Source organism: Diabrotica virgifera, chromosome 10, assembly GCF_917563875.1.
Source record: "Diabrotica virgifera virgifera chromosome 10, PGI_DIABVI_V3a".
NCBI lineage: Eukaryota > Metazoa > Arthropoda > Insecta > Coleoptera > Chrysomelidae > Diabrotica > Diabrotica virgifera.
The window spans coordinates 148468297-148489254 of NC_065452.1; the positions used below are offsets into that span (position 1 = coordinate 148468297).

The following is a 20958-nucleotide window of genomic DNA, read 5'->3' on the forward strand; positions in this document are numbered from 1 at the left end:
TACCACTTCACAAGTTACTTTGTCTATGTATTATTTATATGATCTGTAAGTTTCATCGGTTTAAAGTGCTTCGTTTTGAAAAAGCTGTAGTTAAAATGGCTTGAACGAGTAACTAATCACGAGTTTAGGCAAATTTTGAACAGCCATAGCATAACCAATTTTTGTCTAACAAGAAAACCAAAAAGCAAAAATATTCAGAAAAGCAAAACGTACATTTTATTACTCTTTGAGATTTTTGGTATTCCTAGTTGTTTTTAAGTTAATTCCATAAACAATTACGATTTTTTTCAAAATTAAAAAAATGTTTTATTTTAAACCCAATTTTTTTCAAAACTGTGCACTTTGAACCAATGAAACTTATAGAAATATAAACAATACATAAGTAAAGTAACTTGTAAAGCGGTAACGATTAATTTTATTTGAGAAGCTAATTAAGGGGTGATTTTCGCCATTTTTTTACCAAAAAATAAAAGGGACCAACAATATTTTGAGCGTAACTCACTTACTTTTAATGTTAGAAGTTTTTTTTTAAACAAAAATAAACCTTTTTTTTAACACTTCAAAAAAGTTGTAATGAATTTTCCACGAAAAGTGCTCCGTTTTTTGGTTATTTCTCATTGAAATATTCGATTTGGAATTTGACGAAGAAGAACCTACATTTTCATTGCTGCAACTCTGCTTCTACTGGGTCTGCAGACCTCACGCATACACCATTGTTTTCATTTTTTTATAAGCTATATTTTTACTAAGAATATTTTTTTTCGCTAAAATACTTACTTTTTGAGTTAACTCCGAAAAACTGTCCAAAAACATTTTTTTGGTTAAAAATGAACACATTCACTAGCAAATAACTCGAAAAGTATTGACTTATTAAAAAAACTCTATAGAACAAAAGTTACTTAGAATTAGTCATTTTATCCAATTCCGGACTTATTTTGAACAGATATTTTTTCACCCCCGAGAAAAAATTTTTCAGCCCCTATTTTCCAATTTTTGTAAAATGGAGGGGATGTAGAATTGTAAACTTTTTCTTATATAATAATAGACAATTTCAACTACCTATTCCCAAATTTTCATCCTTCCTTTATTTTTTTGGAGGTTTTCGTAAAATTTTGCGTTCCCTGATCGGGCTATAGATCCCAAGGATATTAATTTAATCAAAAATCTATACTACAATCAAACAGCGATTGTACGGGTGGAAGATAGTCAGACAAACCAAGTAGAAATTTAAAGAGGAGTCAGACAGGGATGCGTGCTGTCGCCACAATTATTTAATGTGTGCTCCCAACTAATATTTCACGAGGCACTATGGGAGAGAACTGAAGGTGTAATTATTGGAGGGAGCATCATTAATAACATTATGATTTGCAGATGACACCGCAATCATGGCAGAGAATATTGACGATTTACAAATTCTCCTAGAAATCATTAACAGAGAAAGCAAGAAGATGGGACTAGCAATGAATATAGATAAAAACAAATACATGGTGATCTCAAAAAACCCTGTTGACATTGACAACATACATCTGACATGGAAGGGTAAACCGCTAGAGAGGGTCGACAAGTATAAATACCTCGGAGCAATTATAAACTCACCGTTAGATCAAGATGAGGAGATGAAGGTCAGAATAAAAACAGTTAGAAAAGGATTTAGAAAATACAAGTCAATGTTTACAAAGAAATTGAGTATGGGCCATCAGATTGAGGTTCATCGATAATGTTTGGTCGCAACTACTATATGGGGTAGAAGCTTGTACTCTGACAGCTCCGTCATATAAACTTATAAAAAACTGTCAGATATTATTACAGAATACACTAGATTTTCACTTAAATTCATTGTAAAAAATACACTAGAACTAGTTAATAAAATACAACATTTTCAATTGCCCAACACCTCCAGACTAATCTCATTTGACGTAAAAAATCTTTTTCCTAGTGTTCCTCCTACAGAAACTTTTGTTTTAGTTAAAAATCTTTTAGACCATAATAGTACAAATCCAAACATTGCATCTGAAATTTTACACCTTCTTGAAATTTGCATAAATCAAGACTATATTGAATTCAATAATCAAACATACACACAATACACAGGCAACAGTGCGGGACTTATTATGGGTAATCCTCTAAACCCGTTGCTATCAGATATATTTATGAACCAACTTGAAACAACAATTTCTAAACATCCCCATTTTAACAGTTCTTATATTGGTGGAGATACGTGGATGATATACTAGTATGCTTTACAGGAACTAACAGGCAACTTGACCAATTTTTATCATACATTAATTCACTTCATAGTAATCTTGAGTTTACAATAGAAACCGAACAGAATAAGTCCATAAACTTTCTAGATGTAACAATTATCAGACTACACAACAAACATGAGTTCTCTATCATAAACCTACCCATACTGACACAACTATACACAATTCATCATCCCATCCTACACAACACAAATTAGCAGCCTACCATAGCATGATACATAGACCGATAGAAATTCCCTTGTCAAAAAATAGCTTCGAGATAGAACAGTAAGTACACCATTAAACAAATAGCAGTAAACAATGGCTATAACGAACAAACAATTAACAAAATGTTAAACCAAAAACTCGATAAGAAAGCTCTGAAATTAGTCTATCCACCACCACAGAAAGAACCCAGTACCTTCTGCTCTATCACATACACTGGCAAGATAACAACAAAAATAGCCATATACATAAAAAAGAAAGGAATAACACCAGCTTTCAGAACTAACAACAACTTAAGCAAATATATTAAGAACAATAAGAGCCGAAAGAGAAAACAACTACAGAGTAGTGTTTACATACTAACTTGTGGTGACTGTCCGAAAACTTACATCGGTCAAACTGGCAGAACCTTTGACAAACGGATAGCAGAACACAAAAGGGCTTTCAACAATAGAAAAACAGACACTTCTACAAACGCACTTCACCTTCTAGATCATAATCATTATTTTAATAACAGTTTCAAATTCTGCATATTCAAAATAAAGGCCTTAAGATATCTTTATTAGAATCTATAGAAATTAATAAATTGAAAAATACAGATATAATTCTGAATGACCAACTCGAGACAAACAGTTCCCCATTCCTCAACCTCTTCAGTTAAAGACTTTAAAAAGGCAAACCCATAGTAATCTAAATCACTTGAGAAAGGCACTCTGCCGAAACAGCTGTAGTCACATAGTTGTAATAAATTTTGTGGAAGTATATAAAACAAACGTTTTCAGTGTTTTATTGTTAGATAAAATGAACTTCCATCAAGTAACGGTCGAATCCATCAATTGTATAAATAAGGGTTTTTTGCAATCATCCCAGTCAATGTATTTTAATTTAGAAACTCTCAAAAGTAAAGAATTTTTATGATCTACAATATTTACTTAAACCATTTTTCTCTAAAATGTATAAGAAACGTTTTATAGTCAAAAAACGAGTTTTTCATATATTTTCCCTATTGACCGACGTATTTTTGTATTGTTAGAGGAAGTATATACTTTTTATTTAATTTTATTTGTTTATAAATATTTTTTCAGTTGAGTAAGGTTTGTTTTCAATTAACTTTTAACCTGAAAATATATTTTTGGCAGTACAAACAAACCGATCTCATGCATTCCCAATTCTGCGCCGCTGAATTAAAACTAGCAGAAGGTACAGAAGACCAGAAATCTTTTTCCTGTATCTGGTAAGTAATCACTCGGAAACGGAACGGGACCTACCAAAAAATATGATCCTATACTAGTAAAGCGGAGCATGTGTATGGAAAGGTGGGGAGAGAAAAGGGTATCAAGTAACCCGATGCAGTTGGCATGCGAATCGCGCCTTAAAAGGCATCGCCGTCCTTACTCTCAAGGCAATTGAGAAGGGGTCTGGTTTGGTTTGTTGGTCTGCACTTCGCGCCGTGAGCCTCTCTCGCTCATCCGTTCGTTCGTGTTCCTGTCGCTTTCAGCTCGGGATGGAACGTTGCCTACTGCTGCTGCCTGAGTCGATTTAATTGGGTCGCTGTAACACGACAGCTACAGGGCTGACTGCTGGCCTGCTGGCGCTGCCAATAAACTCATCATTCGACCATACAGGGTGGACTACGTTCCGACAATCTAACAATATGTATTTGTTAATTAAGTAGAATTCATTTTCTAGATCGTTTAAATATTTTCAAATTAAACACAAATAGGAGGAACAAACTCCCTCCTTTCGTTTATCGCGATAATGATGTTTATCTCATATTAACTACAATAAGAGGAAAAACGATGTTAAAATATGTCCTATGTGTGACATTACTGTTACTCACTTTATTTTATTTGACATTATCATAACTTTAGAACACCTGCCTTTGGGCCTTGACAATCGCCATTTTTCGTTTTTTTCAATTTTAAATTGCTTAAGCGGCGTTTAGACACAGTGATAAATCAAACAACTTATCGATGTCAGTCGAGTTGTTGCAACTTATCGTTGTGTGTAAACGGTGCATCGCAGCGATTTATCAAAGTTGGAGTTGGGTTGAAGTTGGTATCGGGTTGCATCAACTTATTATCGATCGAGTTGTTTTAATTTATCGTCGTCTCTAAACGGTACAGTTGGGTTGCATCAATCAACAACAATAATATAATACTTTTATCAACTATAAGAATTATATGTACAGGGTGATTGATCAGTGGGGTTAAGCTCCGTAGATCCGTTATAATTAGATAGCATAAAAGTTAATAAAAATTGTAGCCAAATTTGAGATTCACATTTCAAAATTAATTAAAATGTTACAGGGTGTTCGATAACATAGTGACAGACCAAACTTATGTTTTTTTAAATGAAACATCCTGTATTTTATTTTATATTGAAAATCTTCTTAACTTTGCCATTACAAAAGTATAAAGGATTGTTATGTTATACAGGGTATTTTACAAAGTTATAACCAATTTTATATGACAAATTGTAACAAGTTAACTCATTGTACTTATAAATAAAAATAAGTACAAAAGCAATGGATCATTGATGCCATATTTTTTTATTTATTATCAAAATTTTCATAAATTATTCTTCTTCTTCTTCTTTTTGTATAGACATGACTGTCTGTTTTTTCAATGTGCCTCTAGTAAGTTGTCGTTCCATCGTTTTCGTGGTCTTACCACTGATCGTCTTCCTATTGGGAAACCGTCTCTCGCTGTCCTGACCACCCTATTTGTTGTCATTCGGCTTATGTGGTCATTCCATTCTATTCTTCTGTTTCTTACCCTGTCTTCTGTCGTATATCTGCACTTCTAGCTCTGTCCCATAGAGTCTTACTATCGATTTTTCGAAGGGTTTTCATCTCCACTGTTTCGAGCGATCTTTTTGTCCTCTCTGTGTCTTGTCGTGTTTCTGCCGCGTATGTCATTATTGTTCTGATGACTGTTTTGTAAATTCTGCCTGTCATATCTTTTCCGATATTTTTATTTCTCCGTATTTTGTCATTCAGGCAACTTGCGGCTCTGTTTGCTCTATTAACTTGATCTTCCACTTCTGTTTCGAGCCTTCCGTAGCTAGAGAGTGTGATGCCTAGGTATTTAAACTCCATCACTTGTTCTATTATCTGACCTTCCAGCTCCAATTTAAATCTTATTAGATCTGCTGTTATAACCATGCATTTTGTTTTTTTTTTTGGGGGAATAACATGTTAAATTTTCTGGCGGTTATGTTAAATTGGTACAGAATACGTTATAAATAATCTTCATTTTGAGAGATTAGTATTGCATCGTATGCATAGAAGATTATTTTGAGTTGTTTGTCTCCCATTTGGTATCCTTTTTTAGTTCTTACTTTTTCTTATTATTTCGTCCATGATCAGGTTGAACAATAAAGGACTCAATGAATCAACCTGTCTTATCCCATTGGCGGATTCAATTAGGTCAGTTAGTTCATCTTCCACTTTTACTTTTATTGTGTGGTTCTGGTAGATGATTTCGATCGTTTTAATGATTCTTAGAGGTACCTCTCTCGAGTATAACAAATGGATAAAGTCCTTTAATTTGACCATGTCAAATGCTTTCTTAAGGTCCACGAAACATAAATATGCCGGTTTGTTGTATTTCAACGATTTCTCTTGAACTTACCTTATTATAAATACAGCGTGAGTGCATGACCTTCCCGACCTAAAACCTTGTTGTTCTTCTGCTAATAGTATAATTTCAGTCAATTTGTTTGTTATCACTTTGGTTGTTAATTTTAATGTTGTGTTTAATAAGTTAATTCCTCTATAATTCTCCGGGTCCGATTTGTCTCCTTTTTTGAAGGGAGGTATGTATTAGAATGCTTGATCTCCATTCTTGTGGATGCTTGATCTATATTCTTCTGTTTTGTTCTATTATGTTTTGTATTAGTTTTAATAGTTGTTTAGTTAGATCTTGTTCTCCGTACTTTAGGAGTTCGTTCCTATATCAATATCATAAATTATTGATATTGCTAATTTTCTTTATATTGAATACAGGGTGAGTCAAAACGCAAGTAACTACATTATTTTCTCAGTAATTTTAAACTTTAAAATCATAACTGTATTTTATATCTCTATCGAGAAGTATCATTATCGTGCTTTAATTTTTATAAAACATTCCCTATGTCTAAATTTATTAGTTTTCGAGATGTTTTCATTTTTTAGAGCAAATTATTAATTACGGGTCTAAAACTTTCCAAATTTTGAGTAAGCCATGATTGAATTGTCTTGACAATTAACGATTAAGTACTGATTATCAATCTGGTAATAAATGTAATAATGTAGCAAATAAAGAAAGAAAAATTATTTATTAGTAATAAATTTTACAAAAAAAAAACACAACCACAACATACTTACACAATTTTTGAAACAATTAAAAACTATTTTTGTGTGTAAGTGTAAGAAACAAGAAGAAAAATAATTTATTAATTATAAATTTTGCAAAAAAAAACAAACACAAAACAAACATTCTGTGAAAACAAATAAAAACTACTTTTGTATGTAAATGTACCAATGTAACAAATAAAGAACGAAAAATAATTTATCAGTAAAAAATTTTACAAAAAAGACATGAACACAAAACACAACATTTTTGAAAAAATTAAAATATTTTAAATATTATGTAATTTGTTCAAAATGACCGCCTAACACATTTTATGCATGTCTAAAAACGGTCATTGAATGAGTTACTTACACTACGGAGCATTTGTAAATTAACACTTCGAAATAGATTCTTTATTCTATTTTTCATCTGATCTGTTGTTGGAGGCATTTTATAACCTTCATTCTATTCTAAAAGTAACCCCAAAAAATCAGTCCAGTTTATTAAATTCTGGTGATCTGGGTAGCCACGCTACTGGTCCATTGAAAAATGAAAATATCTTGAAAACCAATAAATTTAGACATAGGTAATGTTGTATACAAATTAAAGTACGGTAATGGTACTTTTCAATAGTGATATAAAATACAGGGTATCCCATTTAAATTTTACTGAGAAAATAATGTACTTGAGTTTTAACTCACCATGTATTAGATATAAAATAAATTAGCAATATCAATCTTTTTTAAAAATTTTGACAATAAATAAAATAATATGGCACCAATAAACCATTGCCGTTGAGATTATTTTTATTTATACAGTGAGTTGAACTTGTTAAGATTTTCATATAAAACTGGTTATAACTTTGTAAATACCCTGTGTAACATACCTAACCTTTATATTTTTGTTATGAAGAAGGTAACAGGACCTATTTGTTAGCATGAAAACTCGTTATCATTTATTGAAGGGTGTAAAGTGTACACAATACTCCCCCTCTTCAACTTGTTGTGGTCAATCACATCGCGATAAATCACATCAACTTATCGCAGCGTCTAAACAGCGTTTCAATCATCAACAAATCACAGCAACTTGTCATCACAACTAGTTGCTGTGACTTATCGCTGTGTCTAAACGACGGTTTATAACTCAAAAACGATCAACTTTAGAGAAAAATTACAAGAGACCTTTTTTGTTCAGAATGGTCCAAAAAAACCTAAAAAAATATTGAAGAATTTTCCTGGGCCGAAAATATTGATTTTTGCAATTTGTTAAAAAAAATTGTTTAAACAAATTGGGACCACTTTTCAGGTGTGCTACTTCTTGAACCTTATTCTGGGGTGTCTCACGAATGTGATTATGCAAAAAATCTCATGGAATATTTTTTCCAACGAAGCCGCCGTTTTCGCCTTGTCTATAGAGGAACAAATAATATCACTTCCTGCAAGACGCTTTATAAATGTTCTTTGCGGAACATTAAAAAAATTAGTTTTAATTTTTAACTTTGCTTCTGTACGTTGACGCATTTTCTTCCGAGAACTGGTGCTATTTTATGACCAATATTTTTGTGAGACACGGTTTCACCTGCCTTTGTGCCAAAATTGCTCTTGTCGCGTTGTCGCTACTGAGGGTATTTCTTTTCAAATTCTGAAAATATATCTCGTGACAGTTGGAAAGTTATAAACTATTACAGAAATAAAGGTCAAAATAAAAAAGTTAGTCCTACTACGATCTCATCAAACGATTTCAATAATTACTTTACTTCAGTAGCTAAAAATATTAGAGGTTCTTTCAGTTCTACAAATGAAAACGTAGCTATAGATATTTTGAAAGATGTACACTCTCCTTGCCACTCTTTATTTTTACTACCTGTTACTGATATTGAAATCAGAAATGTTTTGCGTGGTTTGAAAAATTCACATTGTACAGATTTTTATTTTTTAAACAAAAAAATAATTGTCGAAACTATTGATATTGTTATTGACAAATTAGTTTTACTTTATAATAATTGCCTTACTGAGGGGATTTTCCCCGATGTACTAAAAGTAACAAAAGTGTTGCCACTATTCAAAAAAGGGTCTTTAGATGAAATTGGAAATTACCGTCCCATCTCTATCATTCCCATTTTCGGTAAAATTTTTGAAAGCATTCTTAATACTCGTTTGATAGAATATCTAGATAAACACAAAATACTTCACTGTAACCAATATGGCTTTAGAAAAAAGTGCAGCACTACACAAGCTATACAGAAAGTTGTGAGAGATATAGTCGACGGCATGGAGGAAGGTCATTTCGTGTCTTTGACATTGTGTGATTTATCCAAAGCTTTTGACTGTGTTTCGCATAAATTAATGTTGGAAAAAATGCATAAATATGGTATAAGGGGAACCACTCTCAATCTATTTAGATCATATTTAACAAATAGAAAACAGGCAGTTTTTCTTAATAATAGCTATTCTGATTTGAACACGGTCGAATACGGGGTTCCTCAAGGTTCAATACTAGGACCCACTTTGTTTCTTATTTATCTGAACGATCTATTTCACTACACTTTTCCCATAAAATGTGTGTGCTTTGCAGATGATACCACTCTCATAAATACTGACATTAATCATCATAATTTGAAAATTAAAATAGATAGTGATACTCAGAAAGCAAAAAACTGGTTTTTGCATAATGGTCTGAAGCTAAATGAAGACAAAAATCAGAATTTGATGTTTAGTTCTGACCGGAAGTATGTCTTAGGAAATAGTGTTAAACTCTTAGGAATTTTCCTAGATGATAATTTGGACTGGAGTGCTCATACAGACTACTTAAGTTCTAAACTTGCTACAACTATATTTTTGATACGCAACTTAGTTTTTATGATCCCTAAAAGTAACCTTAAAATGATCTACTTTGCACTGTTCCATAGCCATTTAAAGTACGGAATAACTGTTTGGGGTGGCTCTTGTCACGCAGACAGAATTTTTAAGTTAAAGTCGGGTCCATCGATATTTCGCCCGTCGGAAAATTCAAAGAGATAATATTTGTATGTTATGAAATTCGAGTAAACCGATGTCCCTTTATCTAGGCACATGCCGGTATTTTTACAACCCGGTTACTCATCGTAAATCAATCAGTTTAGCACTTAAAAATTTATACTTGGGGATTAGTACAGTTAAAATTGTTAGACAATTATACTATTAAGCAATATAATTGAAACTTTTTTCTACTTTGAAGGACAAAAAGTGAGTTCATTAGCGGAACGTAATTCAAAATTATTCTGCAAATTACATTTGATACAATATTTGATTAAAATATCTCATTTTTGATGGTAAAAAATATATTAAATACATATATTAATTTGTCTAGACTAAAGGTGGTAAAAGATGGTCTTGAGTTATATTTTTGTTTGAATTTGCCGACGGGCGATAGATAGATGGTGTCAACTTTACAAAAGAAAGTAGTCAGGATACTTGCAGGAGCAGAGTATAGGGAACACTGTAAACCTTTATTTCAGAAGTTAGGTATTATGTCACTACCTTCACTCTATATATATGAGACGCTGATTGAAATTCATTCCAACAAAAGTAAGTTTAACATAAACTCCAATTTCCATGATCACCATACAAGATCGAGCGATGCTATTAGAGCACAACGTTTTAGGTTGACGAAAAGTATAAAAAACTCAACTGATGTTAGTTTGTACAATTTTTTGCCAGATGAAGTAAAAAGTCTTCATTTACAGTCGTTTAAAAATAAAATAAAATCACACTTTTTAAAACATTGTTTTTACACATAGACAGAGTACTTAGGTACCGCTTATAATACATTATAATAAGTACACTAGTTTGGTCAGGGTTTTTTTGCCGATTATGACGATATTTCATGTTTTCAAGTTTATTTCATGTCTTTACGTTTTTACATAGTGTGTTAAATTGTTTTAGTACCTGTTTGTATATCTGTTCATTATAATTTATAATATTTATCTTTTAAATTTTGTCAAAATTTTATAATGTAGGTACGTACTCTTTTGACTTGTCAAAAACAAAAGAAATTTTGTATATTTGATGAAATAAATTCTATTCATACCCCTTTTCAAACAGCAAGAGTGGTGGTAAAACGTGGTAACGTTAAATAGTAACTTAATTCATTAGTTTAAAATCACAACTAATTAACTAATTAGCTACTGTACATCCATATCTATTCTACCTATCTAAATGTGCATAGGTGCATGCAAGCGGTCACTTAAATATGTCAACAAATTTTGATTTAAAACAACAACTTTGTAGAATGTGGTAACGTAAAATATTACTACTAATTAATTAGTTTAAAATCACAAGTAATTTTAGCTACTAGATTTGCCTATTTAACTATTCATACAGTGCGTCGGAATAAGTGTTACCCCCCCCCCCCCCCTTATTAACTTATTTATTTTTTGTACATCAGCAAAACGCTCTGACAGGTCGATTTTTAAAATAAGCAAAGTATATTATTGCATCAATGTTTCGAATTTTACGTGATCCCTCTTCAGGTGACAGGCATAACTTTGATTTTTTTAAATGGGAAAGTACATCATGTGACACCTCATTTAAAAGCTTTTGAAATACTGGTTACAAAAATGTATAATACTTTAATCCTTTTTGACAGCGCAGGCGCAAAATTTTGGTCGAACTCTTGTTAAACACATTATTTTTTTTCGAATCCTGAGAAAACTAATAAGTATTTTTGAAAAATTCAAACGCAGAATGATAGATTACGTTATTGCCGAGGACTGACAGTCCCTACGAATAAACAAAAAGTTTCTTTTGAATAATATATTTGAAATTAAAAATCAGACTAAATTTTCTCTTTTTTCCACCCCTGTGACTTATTAAAATAAACAATATATGAGTTCTCAGGGACTTTCGACCATCGAGAACAATGTAATATTTCATCCTGCGTTTAAATTTTTCAAAAATATTTTATTAGTTTTTTCAGGATTCGAAAAAAATTATTGCATTTAGAAAGAATTCGACCGAAATTTTGCGCCTACGCTCTCAAACAGGATTAAAGTATTATACATTTTTGTAATCAGTATTTCAAAAGCTTTTTAATGAGGTGTTACATGATGTACTTTCCCATTTAAAAAAATCAAAGTGATGCTTGTCACCTGAAGAGGGATCGCGTAAAGTTCGAAACAGTGATGCTATAATATACTGATTTAAAATTTATTAAAAATCGACCTGTCCGAGCGTTTTGCGTATGTGCTAAAAATAAATAAGTTAATAAGGGGGGCGGGTAACACTTATTCCAGCGCCCCAATAATTATCGAGCAAGAAATCTTTTAATACAACACTCAAATTGACGACAAAAATTATAGCGACAAAAATAAACGAACGAATAACTCTGCAAGAGGAACAGCAAGGATTTCGGACAGGATGATCATGAATTGATGCAGTTTTTGTAATAGACAAATAAAAGAAAAGTCGCTGGAATACAACAAACTAGCATATATTGTTGTGGAATTGTTTTTTTAAAGGAAATTCAAAAAAAATTAAATTTATATCAACGACCATAAAATCATAGTTTTTCATCACCCTGTATCACCAAAATTGTTTAGAATTTAATTTTGCTATTAAGCAAGTGTTTCGGGAAAAAGTGAAACGACTAATAAGTGATTCGACGAAATGCACGGGACGTGAACAAACAAATTCGGTGATTAGAGAGTTGGACATCGTTGACGAAAACAAAGACGTTTTTAAGATCCTTCCGGGAAGGTATTTTAATGTGGTAAACAAACTGTATTAGCTTTTAGTTTTAAAAGTAGAAAGTAGCAAAGAACTAATTATCACATTCTTTGAAATTTGACAAATTGTAAAAGTTGTTGGAAGAATATTTGGTTTCTTAACCCGCCTTTACACGCGTCTTCTATTATGACGTGGTTGCACGCGTATGAGCGTCGCCCTCACCTATACCAATTCGACTTATTTCGAGGAAGAATGAATGTCAACCTGTATACATATAAAATGGGTTGTACTCACATATCATGGAAAGTCTCGTAAACCATTTTTTTTTATTAATTTAACAAAACAAAAGTAAAAATAATATGATAATAGACAAAAGAGATAAGTACACAAATGAAAAGTTTTAAAAATATTGCACACATCTAAAGATAATAAATACATCTACTCAGATTCTTCCTCCTCTATTTCCCAACAGGAATTGCACTAGTAATTACATTACATTAAGTTTTTGTGTGTTCCTTACAAATTGATCTTCTATAATTTAGCTTGTAGCATTTAGTCTGAGTTTCTCTGTTCTTCTTCTTAGGACAGTATGCACATTTATTAGATACTTGGTTCATTTCTACAGGCTTTGCTTCATCTCGAATTCCCAAATCGTCCCTTATTTGCATTCGAAAGAATACAGAGATAGTTCTTATGTTCGCGGCACTTCAATATTAGTATTTTCATAATATTAATATTTTCATAACCTTCACTGCTTTCTTCATTTTCAATTTCTGCAAGCCACTGAAGTAATTGACGTTCTTTACGAGAATCCATTTTACTAAAAAAGCAAATTAAAATTAATATTTGTTCTGAAGCTATTTCGTTGTGGCATTTATGTAATTAACTATTAATATTTTGTATTTTGATAACGACGTCCGAGGTGGATTTCGAAATGTCAATAAAATCAATTTCTCAAGTTAAATTTTGGCTTATTTCCCAATTAGAACAGGTAAAATTAAAAATGGGTTCTTAACCAGGGGCGCACCTAGAATTTTCCTCTGGGGGGGTTGGCTTGGGCACCGAAAGTTTTTTGTATTATTTGTGAAAGACAAGTTACATTTTCCTACTTTCTTTTATATATATTTCTATATGCTCTGGGAGGGATTTTAACCCCCAAACCCCCCTCGGTGCGCCACTGTTCCTAACCTAACCTAAACAATAATATCTTAATTAAACTTACCCAAATATTAAACAAAAACCTAAAAGTTTCTTTGAAATAACAGAAACGTGATTTCACCGTGATTGCACGCGCAGTGAGGAATTCTCTCACTTGAAGAGGGATGGTCACATCTTTCACAAGTATCACAGCAAACTGACCGCCTGAAATATTCTATTTTGTCATACCCTCTCATGGACGATGCTAAAGGCATTCCTGGGTGCTCAAGGTTATCGTATTAGTTAAGACAATTTCATTGGTTATAAACAAATATGGTGAGGTATTCCCTCATAGCGCGTGTAATGGCGGGTTAAGAAATAAATGGTTTGAGAGAGGTTGTTGTTTATTGGATGGAAAATATCAGGAGAAGGGATAATGAATGTGAGAGTATGGATTTGAGAGAAAAATAAAGACACTGTGTAATTGACATCGGAAGAAAACAGTCCAATTTTTTATAAAGTGTAGAATCAGTGTAGAGTGGTGTGATCGGCCTTTGCGAGCAGAATCAAGTTGAAACCAAATCGTCGACCGGTTGAAGAGTTAATTTTCCTGGTCCGAGGGAGATTCCTTTGTTTTGTCTAGAACGAGTAGATTTATTTATTATCCGTTTGTGCACAAGATATTCGAGCAAGTCCTGTGTGTTTTTCTTGGAAGCAGTTTGGACGAGAGGGACTTTTTCGCAACATCCAGAAAGTACGTGTTGGGAGAATCAAAGACGGCGCAATCCAGAAAACGAGGGAGTGAAGAATGAAAGGTTAGTCAAATCATTTGTCGGAATTGAGAAAATTTATTTATATCAAAACCATATTTGTTTATTTGTTTATTGAACAATTTTCTTAACGCAGTTAGTCATTTCAAATTTGAGAAATCAATTCAAGAGAAGAAAAGTAAAATTCATTCAATTTAGTATGAGTAAATAAGAAATTAATCAAATAAATATTTTGTCAAAACAAGGAGATATCAGAGTTAGAGTTTAATTTATTAAGTTAGAGATTGTTGCAACAAAGTTAAATTTTAGCATTTTTGAATCTTATGTACACGGCTTATTTGATAGAAACAATAGATTACATTTATATGATTTTGAGTGTTTTCAATTTCCCTGTTTCTACCCTGGAAGAAGTAAGCAACCAGAAATACTAGAAGCCACAGATCACAGGAATTGTATCAAATAAAAGATTAGCCCTGAGGATAAACTTGATTGGAAAATTTAATTGGAATTTAGTTGTGTTTTTACATAGGCAAGAAATAAAATAATTGAATAATCAATTAAATTAAGAATTTGCTAATTAATCTAAATAAATAGAAAAAGTAGAGCATAACAATATGTATGTGCCTGATAGATTTGAAGAAAGCGTTTGATAGAGTGAGAATTCTGGACGCGATACATTTATTATATGAAAAGAGAATATCACTGGATTTAGTAAAGACCATTGAGAATATATATAAAGATAACATAGCTATGATGAGATGTAAAGGAAAACTATCGCAACCGATCAAGTATGAAACTGGCATTAGACAAGGAGATTCGCTGAGCCCATTAATATTTAATCGCATAATGGATGAAATCATAAAGAAAGTTAAAAAAGAAGAGAATACAGAATGGGAGAAAAGAAAATAAAGATAATATGCTACGCCGACGACGCCATAATAACAGCCGAAAATGAAGATGACCTATAAAGATTAATTAAATAATTCGAAGACACGGCGCTCATATACAACATGGTGATCTCAACAGAGCAAACTAAATCGATAGTGATATCAGCGGAACTGAGACGATGTAAACTGGTCGTAAATAATAAAATAATAGAACAAATGATGGAAACATAATACTTGGGAATAAAACTGTCAAGCTAAGGAAAAGTGGAAGAAGAAGTACACAAACAAGTGAACATGGCGAACAGAACAGCAGGATAACAAAACGGAAACGAAAATCAGGATATATAAATCAACAATAATACCGATAATGACGTACACAGCGGAAACAAGAGCTAATACGGCGAAAGCACAAATACTGCTGGAAACAGCAGAAATAAAAGTCTTACGAAAAATAACAAACCAACCTAACAATAACAAGAGACAAAGAATACAAGAGACAAAGAATACAAGAGACGTCAATTAAGGCTAAAAACCGAAGTAAAACAGGCATGAGCCTATTTATAAAGTAGGAAGAAAAAGAAGAAGATTTTTGGATTAATTTTAATAGTTGTTTGGTCAGATCTGGTCCTCCGTATTTTAGGAGCTCATTTAGTATTCCATCGTCTCGTGGTGTTTTCTTCCTATTTTTTAATTTCCTTAACACTTCATTTATATCTCCCTCCTCAATGTTTATTTCTTCGTTTGTCGTCAATTCTGAATGTATTTCATTGTTATTAGTTTTCATATCTTTTGTTTGTCCTCTGATCATTATCCATATTTCTTTTTTGTGTTCCGTAGAAGTCGTCTCCATCTGTTCTGTAAAGCTCTGCCAATGTTCCCTTTTTTATTTATCTGACTAAATTATTCGTTTCATTTCTGATTTGTTTATAGTGGTAGTATGCTCCAATTCCTTGAAACTTATTCCGTAGACTGGAATAATAAAGGAAATAATAGCACCTAACAAGAGAAAATACAGGAAAATGGAAATACGCCATACAATATAGTGTGCAAGTTAGCAGGAAAAAATGTATAAACCTATACGCCAGGGAAATAAGGTAAAAATATACCATGTTCGGGACACTTGAGCAGCCAGGTTGCAAATAGATTTTTTGGGTACTATATACCTAATACATTATAAATACAAAAATGCCCGTCACAGTTTGGACGAGAATTTTAGTTATTAACAAATAAAGGTCAAAAATTTCGTTTAAATCGCTACAGGTAAAAATAGGGTAACTAAATAATATCTTATTTAAATTATTCACCTTTTAGTAGATGAGCAAAGGTTTAAAATGGCAGTTTTTGAATTTTGGTCCAATCATTTGTTGCTTCGGAAATTGCAAAATAAGATTAAAATTTCGAAAATAAAAAATTTGCTATAACTTTTGCGAAAATGACCTTAAGACATATTGCACAAAAAGTTGAATCAAACAGTCCACATAATGTACAAACATTTTTGAGACGATTCGTCAATTAGTTTAAATTTTATTCAATTTGTTTATCCCAAAGAGCTTTTTTTCTCGCAATGTTATTGTTCAGAAAATAATAATGATATAGTAGTCCTGTGGAAATCACATGAAAGAAGAATAGTCATGTTTTCAACGTGTTTAAAAAAAATCATTAAAAAGTCATTTTTATCACTCCGAAAACATTTTACTAAAGTAGAGTCATTTTTGGCTTCTAAACAATTTGAATAACTTTGTTAATATTGACTGTAGGCTTAAACTACAATGGGATTTAGAAAGCTGGTATTTTTTTACACGAATTTTCAAAAGAAGACTTTTCGCCTAGGTTAATTACGGTCAAAGTTAGCCACTTTCCTTATTTAATTGACGGCTACTTTGTTTATAACAATTAAGCAACCTAACTAGCGCCATTTTGAAGTTAAAGGTATATAGTTTATGTGTAAAAGTTTGAGTAAACTTTGAACTTCAACAAAGTGGTTAATAAAGCTTTAAAAATTACGTCCTAACGAAATCGATTCGTGGTCGATGGAGGGGAATTATTAAAATCCGTGCACCCAAAAAATGAAATTGATTCTTCAAACATATGCTGCAATTAATATCTTCGGAGCTTGCTGATGGATTTTGATCATATTTTTTAATTTGTATGTACTCGTAGTCTTATAGAGTACGTTACGTACACATATCCCCATCTAACATTAAAAAATGTTAGGGGGAACCCCCTTATCACACAGGGATGTGAAAAATAGATAACGACCGATTCTAAGACCTACCGACTATACATACATAATTTCATAAAAATCGGTCAAGCGGTCTCGGAGGAGTATGGTAACTAACACTGTGACAGGAGAATTTTATAGATGTAAATATTTAGATGGCTACTAACAAATAGTGGTTAGTGATAGAAGAGTGAAAATTAAGGATTGTATGTATTTTTTAATTCTGCATCATAAAAAATTAAGGTAGACAATTTTGTCCAAAAAAAAAATAAAAAAAAATGCCAGGGGGCAACTCCCCTTATAACTTATGGGTATGAAAAATAGATTAAAACCTATGCTCAGTCCTATAGGATATACGTGTAAAATTTCATGAAAATCGGACAAGGCGTTTCGGAGTAGTATGATAACTAACACTGTTACAGGAGAATTTTATGTATATAGAAGTAACTGCGAATTAAATAACAAAAATTGGCTAACTTTGACCGTAATTAACCTAGGTGAAAGTTTTTTTTTGAAGTTTTTTTTTTTTGAAAATTCGTTTAAAAATACCAGCTTTGGAAATCCCAAAGTAGATTTAATCGACAGTCAATATTAACAAAGCTGTTCAAATTGTTTATAAGCAAAAATGACTCTACTTTAGTAAAGTGTTTTCGGAGTAATAAAAATGACTTTTTAATGGTTTTTTTCAATACTTTGAAAATATAACTATTCTTCTTTCGCGGTTTACACATAATTGTTATTTCATTATTATTTTCTGAACAATAACATTGCGAAAAAAAGCTCTTTGGGATAAACAAATTGAATAAAATTTAAACTAATTGATGAATCGTCTTAAAATTTTTGTGCAATATGAAAGTCTTGAGATCATTTTCGTAAAAGTTATAGCAATTTTTTTATTTTCGAAATTTTAGTCTTATTTTGCAATTTCCGAAGCAACAAATGATCGGACCAAAATTCAAAAAGTGCCATTTTAAACCTTGGCTCATCTACTAAAAGAAGAATATTATAAATAAGATATTTAATTACCCTATCTTTACCTGTAACGATTTAAACCAAAAAACTGCTATTTTTGACCCGTATTTGTTAATAACTAAAATTCTCGTCCGAACTGTGACGGGCATTTTTATATTTATATTGTATTAGGTATATAGTACCCACAAAAACCTATTTTCAACCTGGCTGCTCAAGTGTCCCGACAAAAACCTTATTTCTCTGGACTAATAATAGAACAAAATATTGGGATAAAAGCTTATATCATATATTTACTTACCCCTGATACTATTTCTTTAGGGAAACCGTTTTATTCATCTGAAACATAAAAAGACAAATATTTAGAACAATAATATTAGCTTATTGTCTATTTTATGTAAAATTTATACAAAAATGTATACAAAAACTAGAATACTCGAAAAAAAAAAGACAAACCACAAAGACGCCATTTGAATTTGCTGTTACTCGGATATGACATGACTAACAACTTTATCAAATCAAATTCTAAAAACATTACTTTTTTAAACCCACAAGGAAGAATTTCCTGAAGCTGGCTGTCTACCAATAATTACAAAAATTTGAAGAAAAATCTTCTACATAAAAGGTATATTTATTTTTAAAACCACCAAAAAAAGGGCTACAAATACAATACAGAACGTTTTCGCTCTAAAGAGAGCATCATCAGTGTTTTTGCAAGCTCTACATCCTAAGCCACCAAAAAGACATCGGTTAAAACCGTTTATGTGTCGACTTAATGTCTTACATTATAGTGTTAAATGTTAAATCCAGATGATCGATTAATCGAAAAAATTCGATTTTTTTCTTCGTTTTTTGATTATAAGTATTCATTTCCGAGAAAAGTTGCATTGACATAAAAGTTGCGTAATTATATTTCCAATAATATAGGATTAGTTAAAATTTTTAAAAATTGTCACCATTGTTGCAAAATAGCAATAATTTCGAAAAAAAAAACAAAAAAATAAATATTTGCATTTTACGTTTTTCAACCATTTCACTTAGGACCTTCATATTTCACCCAGAAAAACTTTATGATATAATAACACAATACTGTAAATTTAATTAAGATCAGTTAAATATATTTTGCAAAATTTTGTAATCCAGCTTTCGCAAAAAAAATCATTTTTTCAAAATGTTGCAGGACTGAAAATAAAACAAACAGCAAGTTGCATTTTTTTACATATAGAAGAATACTGTACCTTTCATTTGCAATTTGCAAAATTAAAATCGGTTAACTACCACGACGTCAGGATTTTTTTTAAATAAACATTAATTTTTGGTGCTACGCGCAGGACATCGGATACGTTTGCTCTGATTGGGCATTCCAATAACCTTGTATAATAATTGATAAATTTTAATTTTTAGTATATTTCGATAAAAATAAATAAATTTGTTTATTGCAAAATACAAAGATATACTCTGTCCTTTGAAGTAACACTTTTTTTAGCAAAAACTTTCTTTGTTCATATATTTTATTTTGAGAATAAAAGTTTATTATTTTTAAACATATGCAATTTTAAACAATTTTTCACAAACAATAATCAAATTAGTTTGATTTTTGTGAAATTAAAATATTAAAATACAAGAAAATATAGAATAAGAAAATAATATATAACATAAAGATTGGAAGAAATTTTGGTGGAAATCAACTTGTGTGAATCGAACACCGCTGCCCTGCGAGTAACACCAAAAATGAATGATTATTTAAAAAAATTACTGACGCCGTGGTAGTTAACCGATTTAAAATTTCCAAATTGCAAATGACAGGTATATATTCTATATGTAAAAAATTTCAACTTGCTATCTGCTTTATTTTCAGTCCTGCAACATTTTGAAAAAATGGTTTTTTTGCGAAAGCTGGATTGCCAAATTTATTGTGCAAAATCTGTTGAACCGAATTCAATGAAATTTACAGTATTACATATTTTATTATATCATAAAGTTTTTCTGGGTAAAATATGAAAGTCCTAAGTGTAGCGCAAATGGTTGAAAAACGTAAAATGCGAATACTTGTTTTTTATGGTTTTTTCGCAATTATTGCTATTTTGCAACAAGGGTGACAATTTTTAAAATGTTTAACTAATCATATATTGTAGGAAATTTAATTACGCAACTTTTATGTTTCTGCAACTTTTCTCGGAAGTAAATACTTTTAAAGTTATAATCGAAAAACGAAGAAAAAATCGAATTTTTCCTTCATTTTTTAACATTTTGATTATTTAACCCTCGGATGACCAAGGGGCTAAATTTGGACCCCAATGCATGTTTTTATTTAATAAATTCAGAAATATTTTCAATTTTAAACTCATTATTTTCTTATTTCACTTTAATATCATTCTAGATACCCTCATATTTTGTAATAAAAAAAATTCCGTATATTTTACGAAAAAAAAAATATTTTCTGAATTTGGAGTCAAAGAAGAACTCC

At 31.3% G+C, this 20958-nt stretch overlaps 1 protein-coding gene across 1 annotated transcript in view; it reads right to left on the minus strand.

Annotated features, from left to right (window-relative positions):
- Positions 1–18839, minus strand: part of LOC114333588 (myocyte-specific enhancer factor 2) — a 427721-nt gene extending 408882 nt beyond the window's left edge. The window contains exon 1 of the mRNA XM_028283484.2: positions 18793–18839. The gene's annotated coding sequence lies outside the window, so the exon portion shown is untranslated. The remainder of the gene's footprint in view (positions 1–18792) is intronic.
- Positions 18840–20958: the final 2119 nt, after the last annotated feature.